The 14528-nt window shown below is 46.6% G+C and overlaps 1 long non-coding RNA gene across 8 annotated transcripts in view; it reads left to right on the top strand.

Annotated features, from left to right (window-relative positions):
• Positions 1–14528, top strand: part of LOC311590642 — a 185977-nt gene that overhangs the window by 8379 nt on the left and 163070 nt on the right. The window contains exons 3-4 of one of the 8 annotated variants that reach the window (XR_014776947.1): positions 978–1116; positions 13915–14295. The exons of 4 other annotated variants lie outside the window; for them this stretch is intronic. This is a non-coding gene — a long non-coding RNA (uncharacterized lncRNA). Of the gene's footprint in view, positions 1–957; positions 1117–13914; positions 14296–14528 lie in introns of those variants that run through there. 3 more of the 8 variants (XR_014776948.1, XR_014776945.1, XR_014776949.1) reach the window with 3 other exon arrangements.

Below are 14528 nucleotides of genomic sequence, written 5' to 3'. Positions count from 1 at the left end.
TATCAGCAGGAGTGGATTCAGTTTGGATCCTTTCTGCACTTATTTGTTATTTTAGATGGGGATTCATCTTGTAGCCCAGGTTAGCCTTGAACTTACGATCTCTGGCCTCAGCCACCCCCTTCCCCACCCCAAGTGCAGACACTAGAGACATGAACCAACACATTTGTTTGGCTTCTCTGTGGAATTCAAGTGAATTACTTTTTAGGATATTTCTTGAAAATAAATGACAACATTTAAGGTAAAATACATTTTCCTTTTCCTTACACTTTTATATTACTACAGACAGTATAATTTAATTAACTATTAAATTTATTAATTTAAATGATTAAATCCTAAAATTCTTTCAATCCTAAATTCTTAAGAACGGTCACTAGATTTTCATATACAGAGAAGTTTTGAGGTTTACAGAGAATTTGAGTAGAAGGCACAGAGGTTTCCTGCGTGCCCCTCTTCTCCCCTGTGGTTTATGTACTTGTTACAATTGATACTGATTAGCAAAGGTTTTCTGGGCAGGTCTATGCCTGCTTACAAGCGCATAGGGTCATGCACCCCAGTTTCAATACTGCAAAGATCCCCTGTGTTCCACCTCCTCCCTGCTGAGTCTCACACTTTCCCATCTGTGGCTGCAGGGCATCCGCAGCGTTCACAATTGCGCTCACACTTCCATTTCATTGTAAATATTTCCTCTGACTTGGACCATGTCTGCTTTTGCTAAAAACAGAAAACAAAAACCAAAATGACAAAAACCCCTATTTGTTTGATTTTCTGTGTCTGAATGCTTTACTTACTTGCACGTCTCTCTGCCCCATGTGTGTGTCTAGTGCCCCCGAGGTCACAAGGGGCCATTGGATCCCCTGGTACTGAAGTTGTGGATGCTTGTGGGCCTCGGGTGGGTGCTGGCAACCGAACCTGGGTCCTCTGCAAGAATAGCAAGTGAGGTCTGTGCCGTATCCCCAGCCCCTGCCTTTGCTCCTTAGACACCTTTTGCATGGAGACATGGGCAGCTTCTGAGAGGGGAACGGCAGTCAGTGCTGAGAGATGTTTCTCCTGTCCTGCAGTTGTTTTTCCAGACAAGCATCTGTGAACAGCAGGGCTTTATGATCAACTCTTCTGGAGGTAGGGATTTCTCAGCCTCAGGGTTGTGGACATTTGTTGTTGTCACTGATGACTGTGTTGTGCACAGTAAGATGTTTAGCTCCATGGTGGTCTTTTGCCCATGAATGCCAGTGGACCCTTTCCCCTCCCATCCCTAGCCCCAGATTATGACATCAAAAGTTGTCTCCAGACATTGCCAAATGTCATGCCAGGGCATCAGACAACCCCACTGAGAACTACTGTGCTAATACGCGGTGTTTTTTGTTCCCCAGGAGGACCAGAGCAACTGTTACGCATCATTTAAGACTCTTCAGTCATCTCCCTTACAAGCTCCCTAACGTCACACCTCATCAATTCTTTTCTGCAGGGACACTTGTCTTCAGTTCCTCACTGCCTTCCTGTGATGCCACAGTGTTTGCATTTATACCAATAGCTTTCTTCCTTTTCCAAAGATTGGTACCATGCATCACTTACAATCCTAGTAATGGTCCAGGGTGTGGCCATTATGATGCTCAATCCACTGCAGTGGCCTCTGCTGGTTAACATCCCCTGGTTAACATTCTCCTCACAGTGCCATCTCCTTCTAAGCCCTTCAGGCAGCCAATAAACCACTATCATTCCTGCCTCTACACAGACCGTTCTAAACTCCATGAAGGCCTGTGCTGCATTTGCTTCTTGCCCTCACTGATTTCTCTCTCACTGGCCTGAAGTTTACCAATCAGGTGAGGCTAGCCATTGGGCCTCAGGCATCTTACCGTTGCTACTTTCCCAGCACTGGGGCTGCGAGTGTGTGCACCACCACATCTGGCACTCTCACACAGGTTGCATCTTAGGCCTTCACACTTGCAGGGTAAGAATGTCCCAGGAAGAGCTATGCCCTCAGCCCCATCTCAGAATTTAACTCTCCGGCAGTGATGACTTGAAGCTTAGTGGTCTATGGACATAGAAAAGGAGGAGTTGCCAAGTCTGTGCGATTCTAAGATGCACTGGACAGAGCCTCCATAGGTGAATGATATTACTGCAACCTTCCCAGTTAAGGAAGACACACTCTAGTTACACGTGGAATAAAATGAGAACTTCCTTCTACCATGAGAGTCCAGCAAAAGGAAAGTCTTCCTAGACTGAGAAACTAGCTTTTATCCCAAGTAGTATTTTCTGAGTTGTAGGGAAATTTTACTTTAGCATGATATCAAGGGATGGGTGATACCCAGGGATGGGGGGTCCCTGCAGATGGGTGAGAGCTAGGGGTGGGTGATAACCAGAATGGGTGATTCCCAGGGGTGGTGTGATACCTAGAAATGGGTTGAGACCACAAGGATGGGTGATACCCAGGGGTTGGTGGTACCTGGGAATGAATGATACCCAGCGATGGGTGGTACCCAGGGGTTGGTGGTACCTGGGAATGAGTGATACCCAGTGATGGGTGGTACCCAGGGGTTGGTGGTACCTAGAGATGGGTGAGATCACAGGGATGTTTGTACACTTCATTTTCCATCTGACACGAATAAGCTGACAACAAAGCAGATGTGGGAAGATATGTGGAATATCTGTAGAATATTCCTGATAAAGAGGTGGTGATAAGCCTCTGGTGATGTTTGACTTGCCTTTGATGACAGTAAGATGAGTGTGGGCTGCAGGAGGGGATTCTCATAACAACATGAAGGCCTGCCTCAAAGATCATTGATTGATTTCTTAGTAAGATGTTCACCAAAGGGCTAATCTTATTTCCTAGAATTACAGTATTGAAAGGTATACAGCAGCTGCTGGGAGCAGATGCAGCTTGGTTCTGTGGCAATGGGTGCATTACTTGGGGACACCGTGAGTTTAACAAGGCCCCCCCCGGGGTTTTCAGTGTGTAGCAGAAACTCTTGTGAGCTCTTCTTCAGCCAGGAGAATGTTTCTTTTTCGTTTTCACTGACCCTCATGTTGATACGTTTGACCACACCGTAGGCCAAAGCAGAGCTGATAGTCACAGGCTGGAGAAGCAGAGTGAATTTGGGTGTTTCAGTTTAGAAGTTCCTCTGCGGGGGAATCAACACTGCAGAAGTGCAGTGTGGTCATTCTTTTACAAAGCTTGTGCCTGGTCTGCTGTGTTCAGGAGAGATTGCCTGTGGACACTGTGCAGAAGCAAATCAGGTTTGCTTCTGGGAGAAGGAGCCCTGTGGTGGGAAGCAGCCATCTGAGCAGAGGCTGTCCCACTTTTCTGGGCATCACCTGCAGTCTGCTTCCTCTGAATCCGCAGCCCCTTCCCCTAAGGATTCGGTTTTATGGGGTTTAATATAAGGTGCTGTATTTCATGAGATGAAATCATAGCACAGTGGGCTGCGAGAGTTTTGAGAGATTATTTCTTCAGAGCGTTGGCAAGCGTCGTTCTCCAGAGAATGTCTTTGTCTCCAACAGAAATATAGAACCTTTCATAGAAGGTAGCGAATTCTTAATCCCCTCTAGACAGCGAGGCCTGGTGTGAAATGCGCATGGCTGGTCTGACCTCTCCAGCCGAACTGTGTTTTAAGTCTGTAACTGTGACTGTATCCCGAGACCCCAGCATATGTGGGAAGTGCATTTGGGGGAGGGGAGTCCTCCCTTCTAAGCCACCCTTAAAACTTGTTTCTATTTATAGATTGTTCGATTGTCAACAAATTTTGACAGCGCAAATGAAGCAGAGAATGCGATCAAGCGCTGTCTCGGCCTTCCTTCCTGTCGTGTTCTTGTGTTTTCAGCAGCAAGTTCTCTGTCTCTGATGTGGGGAAAGCTGAGCCATTCTCTCGCCTTAGGGTCAACCTTTCCCCCTTCATTCTAAAACACACATACCTGTCCTTAGGCTAAATAGCCCTCTAATTTTGTCATTATTGTATCTCCCTTGTCCGTGCAATGCGACATCTTGGGTCAGGTTTCCTCATGAATGGTGGACAAGAAACAGTATCCCATGGTGAGGGATCTTGAGCCTCTTCTGATTTTGATGTGCGCGGAAGGGGTTTGTGTCCTTTGCAGCCCAGAGCCGTTTGAAGCATGGCTCAGGCAGGAATGTTTGGAAACGCAGTTAACTCAGCATAGGAATCTAGCAAAGCCGATGCAAGCCCCATCGTACATAGCTTCCCAGGGAGATTTCTCTCGCCCTTCTTTCAGAAGTAATAGTTGAAATCTTACAGATTTAAAGAGGTCCGCATCGGCTGCCATATCCTCTTTAATGATAAAAAGATGTGCGCATCAAGACAGATGTGTTTGTATCCAATTGTACGCTTGATGTATCTCATGTGGAGCCCCCGGTGAATTTTCATGGCAACCTCGATGAAATTCTTGTTACTGAGGAAGGGAGGCAGGGGCTGTGAGTTATAACCATCAAGTAACAAATGTTACATTCCTTATCATCCTCAAATGCTTTCTCAGAAATACAAGTCAGAACAGGCTGTCCTGTGAGACGGTCTGGACTGCAGGATGCTGGGAGTCAAGTCCAAGGAGGAGTACAGTCATCCCATGTGGCCAACGGGGGGGGGGGGGGGGGTGGCAGGAAGCTTATTTGTACCTGTAAATAGTCACTCATCCTTTACCTTGCTTCCTCAAAGAGTCCGCCCACCTGAGAATAGTGGGAAAAGGGTGACTTGGGAGCTTGTGGTGATGGTTCAGTCAGTAAAGTGCCTGCCCTGCAAGTATTGGGGTTGAATTTCCGGAGTGCTCATCAGAAGTCAGACATGTTTTGGGTGCCTGTGACCCCAGCTGTGTAGGGGTTAGTGGCTGTCAGACAAGTAGATCCCTGAAGCTCATTGGCTAGGCAGCCCAGCCTAATCGATGACTTTCAGGTTCACCGAGTGGCCCTGTGTCAAAAAATAAAGGCAGGACACAGCTGACGAGAGACAGCCTGCTGTTGGCCTGGGTCCTGCACGCGTGCACACATAAATCACATCGCACACCTACTAGCATAACAGTAGTGGTGACTTGGAGATTTTTAGGGTCAGAATCAACAAGGCTCAGACCGGGAAGGAGACATTTTAATAAGCTGAACAGTCAGGTACTAGGATCAGACAAATGTAAAAACTAGTAGGGTGAGGATAGGCATTTAATTGTGGGCAGCTTCGTGAGTGTCTGGTGGTCAGTAACATCAGCAGAGGAACCATTCTGACTCCCTGTTCACCGAGAAGAATATTTCCCTTGCGTTTCTCCATCCCCCACCCCCACCCTGGAAAAGTATTTCTCCCAAGAGCATTTCTCTCCAAATTGTTTTAAGAAGAGACCTTTTTGCCCCCTAAGAAAATAGCCCATTTTCTTTCATGACATGAGAATTCCGTGGCTCTTTGAGTCACCTCAGTTGCCAGGAATTTTATTTATTTATTTGCTTGTTTGTTTCTTTTGTGTGTGCATGCATGCATTTATGCACCTGCCACAGCGTGCATGTGGAGGGCAGAGGGCAACTCTCAGGAGTCGATTCTCTTTTTCCATCAAGTGGATCCCAAGCCCAAGGATGGGATGCAGGCCTTAGAATTACAGGTGGTGCTATCATGATCTGTTAACTTATTTAGATTTTATCCTGCCCCTGCCAGTGACCTACTATGGATGCTGGAGAGGACCAAAGAAGCCTCCGTGAGTTCTGTAAAGTATTTATTGGTTATCCATAGATGGAAAATTTGGACCAGTTTCCCTGACAGTAATGGGAAGCCCACAGTCTGAAGTTGAGGGTTGACATTTGCTTCTGTAAATTGCAGCTCTGTAAAAGCGGGGCAGTGCCTCCCCCCTGCCCTCGCCCGTTCACAATTCACAATTGCAGGTTTCGTTAGAGATATGATGAGTTGTAGTTTTGCTTCTTTTGTCTTCATCTTAAAAAAAAAAAGTACATCAAAGCAAAGACAAAAGCAAATCGCACAAAGAATGGAAGATCTAGACCATAAGCAAGTTACCTGTGAGCTGGCCCGCATGCTGGCCCACCCTGGCCTTCTCAAGCTCTGGGAATATTTGATCATTATTTTTTCTGGTAGTTTCCTGGGTCCATTTTCTCTGCTGTCTCCTGTGGGAAATCCTGTTTTCTCCTAATGTTTTGGACCCCTTTCTTGATGTTGAGGACTTTTTTTTTTCCTTCTCAGAAGGAAAACAGCACAGGGTAACAGGTCCAAAATTTATAATCTACAGGCAACCAGTAAACTCCTTGTCCTAAGTTCTGGGACTCACCTTTCCTACTTCTTGATGCCATTTGGGAGGTCTTTTCCTGTCATCCTTGCAGCTCAGCTTCATCCTGCACTGCTTGGGGCTGCCGTCCTCTGTGCTATGTCCTGTCATCCAATTGCTCTTTTCTTTTCTTGGTTTAGAGTGTGACTGAGCCTGTGGGTGTCTTTAGCTATCACAGGAATTTAGTGGGTTAGTCGCTGTAAGTGAACAGCCTGTGCTGTAGTCAGAAAAGGGATTCCACACACCAAGGGCATATCTGCCTCACACAGAGTCCAGTCTGATATTTTGTTCTAGGTGGTCCTTTGGGTTGTTGTTGGGCCCTTCAGTTTTAGGTAGGATGGATGGAGGGAGGAAGGAAGGGAGGGAGGGAGGGAGAGAGAGACAGAGACAGAGAGAGACAGATATTTATAGGGAGACTGTGAAGAATTAAGTCATGTCTACCGGATGGACTCAAGAGGGACCAACAAGTCAAGCTCAGCTAGGCACCTAGGGATGGGCCAGAACCTGAGGGGCCATTCTGTTCTAGAACAGTCTCTAGCTCCTTTTCTCACGTGCATGGTCTTAGCGACTCATTAGATTTCAAATTGGTTTTTAATTGCTTCAAGCCCAGGATGTCCTTGAACTACTATTAGCTCAAGACCTTGGACTTCTGACCCTTCGAAGGCTTTCACCAGGCTCTGCCATGCTGAGGATTGAGGGCAGGGCCTAGTGCATGCATGCCCAGTCAGTGCTCTACCAACCAAGCTGCATACCCTGATCCTAATGTGACTGTTTGTTGACCAAGTTGGAACCAGAAGAACTTCAGGAAATAGCTGAGGTTGGACCTGGGAAGTAGATTTTTCCAGACACTTTTAGATTTCTAGATTCATCAAGCTGAATGTATGTATAGCTTAGCAGTGCTTTCAACATAGACTTTAAAAAAAAAAACCACTCTAGATATAATGCTTATCCAACATGGAAAATGTCAGATCCCAAAATTACAATTACCTTGATCTGCCAGAGGAAAAGAAGCTGACATTTTTGTTTTTGTTTTTTGATTTTTTGGTGTTATTTTTGTTTGTTGTTTCTTTCCCAGCAACTACCATACATTTGTATAATTTGATTCCCCCCTGCCCCCCTGTGCCCCCCCCCATCTACTAGTTTATTCCATGGCTATGTTATATTTCATGGGGGCGTTCCCTTCCTGATGTTTTGCTCTTTGAAGCACTCTTGCTGTGAGGTTTTCAAAGTCGTAGTTTTAATTTTCTGTACGTGGGATTTAACTTTGAAGGTAATTATTGGAGAACGTACGTTTAAAAAGCTATTAGTTTACCAAACTGCTCTTCACAGGTATCTGCCATTCTATTCTCTCACGTCAGACGTTGTTGTCTCCCCCTCATTTTGCACTTGAAAGATGCTTATTTTACTGAAACTCTAGTTGTACTGAGCAGAGCAGATTTTCGTCTCTTTGAAATCGACTGTATTTCATCCTTTTGTATTATTTCTTCATGTAAAGTGTGTATTCCCCTAATGGGAGTCACCACCACTAGACATGAACTGTCCACATGTTAAACCTAGTGTTGCTTCAGCTAGTCAGTGTCACCATGAGCTGCGCGTGTGTGTTGATGCACACAGACGTGATTGGCACTGATTAAGAATCACTGGACAGTTGATGGTTAAATTTGATGGTCAACTGGACGCGATGTATCACCATCTGGAGAGAGAGTCTTGATGGGCAGCTGTCTGGATTATGTCGTCTTGTGGGCGGGAGGGCGAGGGATTTCCTTAATTGGGTTAATTGAGGTGTGTGTGGGTGGCATCACTTCATGGAGTGGGGCCACGACTGAAGGAAAAGGGGCTGAGCCGGTGTAAGCATGCGCATGCTCATCTGTTGCCTTCTGCTCTTGCCTCTGGATGTCCTGTGACTAGCTCCTTGACTCCCCACAACGATGGACTGTGATCTAGGATTGTGAGGCAGTCAGCCCTCGGTCCTTCTCAGATTGCTTTCGTCAGGGGATTTTGCCACAGTAAGAGGAAAGGACATTAATGGAGGTGCTCAGGCCTTTCTCCTCTGCGCTTCTCAGTGAAGGAGGAATGAGCTATGAGTCTCTTTCCTCCTCTGAGAGGTTACGGATGAGAGCTTAGCTAGGAACTGGAATAGTTTTGCTTCAAGTTAAAGGAGGGAGTGCAGCGCAGAGTCATGGACTGATGAGGCAGTGTTCAGAGGGAGAGAACGGGAGGGGAGCGGTGATGGCTGACAGAGAAGTAAAGTGGCCGGGCTGGCCATGTGACGGGTGTGATGGGCCAGAGCCTGACACTGAGGAAGAGATGAAACATGGTGGTGACAGTATGACACAGAAGGGTTGCAGGTGTCTGTCAAGGTCAGCTCCAGATAAAGGCAAACAGACCTCACTGCTTAAATCATGAGACTGGTGAGACCCATCAGCATCTCCCACTTCCATCTTAACCTGTTAGTGGCACACTGACATTTTCCCAGAATGCATTTCCACAGGAGAAAGAAGCAAAGATGAAACCCTCAGAACCTGCTGGCTAGGAGAAAACACTGAGGAGAAGATGGCCCATCTGGTTGGGCTAGGTTGCATTCTGGACAGTGGGTTGGGGACCAGCAGGAAGCGGAGAATGCGAAGGGCAGCTAATAACTCGAGGCTCTTAGTGAGGTAGTACCCCTACAGGTGGCAAGGCTGAGAGAAAGAGTGGGTGCTTAGGCAAAATGGAGGATGCTGGCATCTGGGGCAGGGCCCTGAGTTGCTCCTGAGAGCAACGGTATTTCAGCAAAACCTGCCTAGCCTCCATTTTGGAGGAGAAAGCTACAGGGACGCATCTTCTGTAGGACTGTCAGGCGCCTCTGCTCCCAAGTTCTCTTGTCAAAACTTGCCAACTCTGAAAAAAAAATCCAGAGTAAAAGATACAGTTGATTTACTGTGTCTACTTTCTGAATAGAGGTTTATGTAAAATATTGGTCAAAGATAGAGAAAAAGCCAAAAATATGACAGTAGGGATTAGATGTCAAGCCAGATGTATCTTGTGTGACCACTGCTGGATGCTGCAAACCAGCACACTATCTTTGCTTTGGAAGCATATTCATCCATTTGAATTTTTTTTTTAACTTGGAAGATTTGAGAATGACATTAAAAATGACTAGTTCAGGCTGGGATGGAGCTCACTGACAGAACATATGCTTAGTCTGAAACAGGTCCTGGGTCTAATTACACCTACACACACACACACACACACACACACACACACACACACACACACAAACACACAGACAGACACAGACACACAGACAGACACAGACACACAGATACACAGATACACACACACACGATTTTATAGGGTTTTTTTCCTTTTTTCTTTTTGTCTTAAACTTTAATGTGGAAGAACAAAGGGCAATTTGCTCATTTTCGGTTTCTGGAAATCTCTCAAGCAATCAAAACAATTACTATTTAGAATAAAAATTTCAAACAAAAGCATGAATTTCTAGTGAGAGGAATAACTGTTATTAAGCACTGTCATGAGCAAAGGTCTTTCTTATTCTTTTGAATCTCAGGTAGTTCTTTAAAACGTCCTTTTATTTGTGTGTGTGCAGGTGTGTGTGTGCTGTGTTGTGTTTGCCTGTGGAGGCTAGATGACGGGATTGCCTCCTGTGGAGCCGGAGTTAGAGGCAGTTGAGAGCATCTTGTCATGGATATTCACATCTTTTGCAAGAGCTAACCATGGGGCCATCTTTGTGGCCCTCAGGCTTTTGTAAATCCTGGTAATTTCCTTCATGTGCATTGAATTATGACTACTATGTTCTGAAAAGTTTCTTATTGTGAAATACATATGCAGCTGGATAATACACATTGAAAATAGTTAGGAAACCTTACTTTTAAGCGATTGCCCATGACTCTAATATCTTGTATTCGGTAATCTGAACTCACAAGCCAACATGATAACCCGCTGTTCGGATTTCAGTGGACTCCCCAGGCAGGCAACAGGAGAGCACAGCAAAGCTGCTTATACCCTTGTCAAGCCCTCCACCCACCTGCATGTGTGTTTAAACACATGCATGCTTGCATGTGCACCTTGGGGAGGGAGATGAGTGGCAGCACTTGAGAGAACTGTTCATAGACTGGGTGGCACAATGGCAAGCGTCTGCCTCACTTCTTACCACCTGGCTATTTCCTGAGTTACAGAAATTCATTAACTCACTTGTGCCAGGATGGCCGTGTTCTTGCTTTGGAGGCACTTCCTTCCGTTAACTTCTTGCTGGAGGAAACTGCTTGCCAAGCATAGCACCTCAGAGAAACCTTCCAGTAGGACTGCAGTGGGTCTTACTGGAAAGAAGGAACACCGGTGTGTGTATTTGAGGCCTTCTCTCTTTCCATAGGCTAAATTTCTTAGCTGGCCTGAGGTCAATGCACAGCCTTTGATTTGTGCACTTGCCCAGAGAGAAACACGATCTCATTGTCTGGCGGGGGTGGGGGTGGGGGTGGGGGATTTCCACAGTCGAGACTACCTCACCTTCTCACCCCTTTCTTCTCTGAGCCCCTTTCCCCTCCTGCCTTGTTTTGTTGAGGAATTTTCTTTTGTCTTCTGTTTCTGCTTCGCTTGCCCAGCTCTCTGTAGGTCTCGGGCACCTGGGAAGGCCTGAATATGCATTTGTGTTTGCTGAGCTGCACTGTGCCCAACCAGGCAGGGATGATCATGGCGCCAACCGCTGTGCTGTAGCTTCAGCCCCCTGCAAATTGCTCAGTCATTTGTTGCTTAATCTCCAAGAGCTCTTTGTCCCGGAGGCAGTACCACCTCATTGGGGACCCTTGGTTTTCCAGTTGAGGAAGCAACACTTGGAGGACACAGGGTGAGTTGAGAATCTGTCTGCTCTGCACAGGGACCCTTATAAGTGAAAGCAATAGTGGTGGCTCCAAGAAGAGAGAGCGAGTGGAGCTGGAATGGGGCTGAGGTTTTCAGGCTTTTAAGGAACTCCTGACACTCTAAAACTAAAGGTGTGAGATACCCACTGGTTGAAGACTTTTTTTGGTGGGCAGGGATCACAGAGAAGAGCTTGTAAACTCGGATTGTTTAGGGATGGTCGTGATTTTAAAGAGGTGATTTTTTTTTAAAAGCCTCCTATCACACCCGGGTGTCCCTTGGTTATTTCAAATGTCCGAGTTAGTCAGCTCTGGAATCTCAGTGTGATCCCCAGCCCTGTGATGTGTTATTCTCCGCCTGAATTCCTCCTCTCACATCCTGAATAAAAGTGTTTCTTGTTTTCTATTTTGCTAATAAAATGCAGGGCATGCGGCTTTCGGGGATTCCTTTACTAATCTCCCTTTTACCTTGTTCTGAATTTAGCTTCTGCCATAGTTAGTGGTCGGCAAAGAATTAGTAGGCCGCACCTCCAGGAGTCCCTGTGGGGGTATTTTTCCAGAGAGGGCTAGCTAAGAGGAGAGGGTCTGGCTGAGTGGGGCAGCACATCTCAGAGTTTGAAGACCTGGATGGCATAAAAGGGCACAAAGGAGCCCAGTACAGCAGGCATTCCCTCCCTTTAATTGCATCATAGCCATCCGTACAGAAGGTCGTCCCTCCACCGCCGACTGCACTCCCTGCAACCATGACTTAGACAGACCTTTCACCCTTTGTATTCCCCCCTTTAAGTATTTGGTCACAACGACAAAAGTCCAACACAGAAAACTGACCCCAGAGCGCTGGGCTCCTTGCAGTGACAAAGCCAGACTCTGAGGCTCTGCAGGCTTTCGAGCTGGCTCGCTGGAGGGATTTGGGGGAACTCGGAGATGTGGTCTTGAGAAGCCTCAAGATGTGGTAAGCAGAGCCTAATGAGCAAGTCTGATTGAGCCCAGAAGATTGTCATCTGATAGAAACGAGGACAGAGAAGACTGTGCTCATTAGGGGGAATTGAGTCTGGCCATATTGCCCATGCTCTGAGATCGTGCATAAGGCTGAAATCAAACCAGAAGGACTAACTGATCCGACAGGGTGCTTTAAGGCCATCCAGCGTTCAGCATGCATGGTTATTGTGGCTGCTTTTAGTGCCAAGTTTACAGTAAAAACTGTGAGCAGAAATCAGAGGGAAAAGATGAAATGAAATTGCAGTTTGCCCAGAAAAGAGGCTCATAGAATGTTGGGGCCAAGACAAGTGGCTATGAAGAGATTAGGACCGTTGAAAAGAAGTCGGGTGCTGTGTTTCAGGGCGATATGTAAGATGCTCTGAGGGCATCCTGGGAAGGTATGGTAAAAAGATTTCGGCTCTTTTCGGGGTTCCCTGAGCTCTTCCCTCCTCTTCCTCTCTCTTGCCTCTTGTTGCCACACTCTTCTTACCATGAAAGACTGGAAAATTGAAAGTGACTCAAAATGCATCTCTTCTCTTTCAAATGTTTTCTTTCAGGTGTTTGGTCACAGTGATCAAAAGTCTACTATGTCTGTGAGTCTCATCTGCCCTCCTTCCATTTCCAAGAAAGCCTTTCTTAGGGGGAGTCTCGCTGTACCCCTCCCACTCCTTGCTTGCCTTTTGTCTCATCCAGCTCTTCCTAGCACGCTCCTCCCTCCCAGGGAAAGTTCCCTGTCCAGGATCTGTGGCATTACTTGCTGCTTGATCTCAATGCACTTCCCTTCTCTGCAGCCAGTGGACCCCACCTCTTGACTCCATTTCCCTTGTAGACACTGGGCCTCACTCCTGCATGCCATGTCGGCTGTCGTACTTTTTGTTATTGTTTTGGCCACTGTCTTAGTTACTTTTCCATTGCCATGAAGAAACACCATGACTAAGGCAGCTTATAGAAGAGGATGTTTATTGGGACCTAGAGTTTCAGAAGGCTAGTTAAGGGTCATGGTTATCATTGCTGGGAGCAAAGCACCAGGCTGGCGGGCAGGCCCGGCACTGGAGACACCTCCAACAAGCCCACACCTCCTAACCCTTCCCAAATACCCACGTGCAGCCTTTCTGCTCCACCGACTTACAGTTGTGACGGGGTGCCCAGCTTTCTGCTGTCACCTTGAAGATTTCCACCGTTCTCCAGTCGCAGACTTTAGACATGTGACTGGACATTGCCAAACGGATGCCGCAACAGCGGTTGAAGCTGAGTAGATGTGAAATGGAATTCTCCATCTGCCTTCTGAACCTGTTCCTGTTGGTGGTGATGCTGAGCGCTAAACCTTAGCCGTTCTGGAGCCTTTGTTCTTGTCTCCCTACCATCCAGCCGTCATCCACTCTCCATCATTGTGTGGTTGAGATCTAGCCTCGACCTTCTGCCCTTGTCGGGGTAGTGTTGCCTTTGACCTCTGCTTCCTCAGCCCCATCCTCCCGCCTGTTCTCCGCAGCTCCCTCCCTTTCTCTGGCCTCCTCGTCATTTTTATTATTATTATTATTATTATTATTATTATTATTATTATTATTATTGAATTTTCCATATTTCCAGATGCAGAGATGACAGTTACTTGCATTCGATCACTTCCTGGCTCAGCAATTGTCAGTTTTTAAGAATTGCTCCTGAAAGTCCCTCCAAATGTTATAGCCTCAGACCCTCTGCCTCTGGAGCTCACAAGTCCATGCTCCGTTCACATTTAAAGTCCATTGGATGCACTTTATTCCCCCCCCCCCCCACGTCCTTTCCTTTCTGTTTGGCACTTTCTTCATTGACACTTTTCTCTGTTCTCCACCCCCAGGGTTCAACCTTTTTTTCTTCAAGGCATTGTCTGTATGCTACCCAACGCAAGGGTTCACTTGATGGAAGGAAAGGGCGAAGTGATCTCTACCATGCCCCAGCAGCCATTGCTGTCACCCCAGCTGCATGTCTCCCTGGTGTCTTCCCAGGCAGTGCTGCTCAGCCTCAGCTGCACAATGGAGCCACTCAGGAGCTCTTAAAATCACCAGTGCGCAGGCTTCATCCCAGACCAATTAAATAAAAGTCTTATGGGGGCTGTGAATCAGTGATTAGCATTTTAAGAAGCCATTTCCTCTGTGAAACTAAAGATTTGCGTTTATCAATATTGGACATTTTTGTAGTTTTTTTTTTTTAAGTCTCCAGGATGGCTAAAATTGTTTCTTTGAAGATATTTTATTTTAATTTCAATTATGTGTATATGTGTGTGTCTATGAGGGGGGTATGTACATGTGTGAGTGCAGGGGCCAAAGAAGCCCAGAGGAGACCGTTGGATGCTTTAAAGCAGGAGGTGCTGGAGGTTGTGAGCCTCCTGACACGGGTGCAGAGTGCTGAGCTTGGGTCTTCTGTAAGAGTGGCATCCATCCTTAATCACTGTGCCATTTCTTCAGCCCCTCT

Source organism: Acomys minous (genome assembly GCF_964271855.1).
Source record: "Acomys minous genome assembly, chromosome: 19".
NCBI classification, from domain to species: domain Eukaryota; kingdom Metazoa; phylum Chordata; class Mammalia; order Rodentia; family Muridae; genus Acomys; species Acomys minous.
Note: the sequence above shows the minus strand (reverse complement) of the source record. Positions and strands in the feature narration are given on the sequence as shown.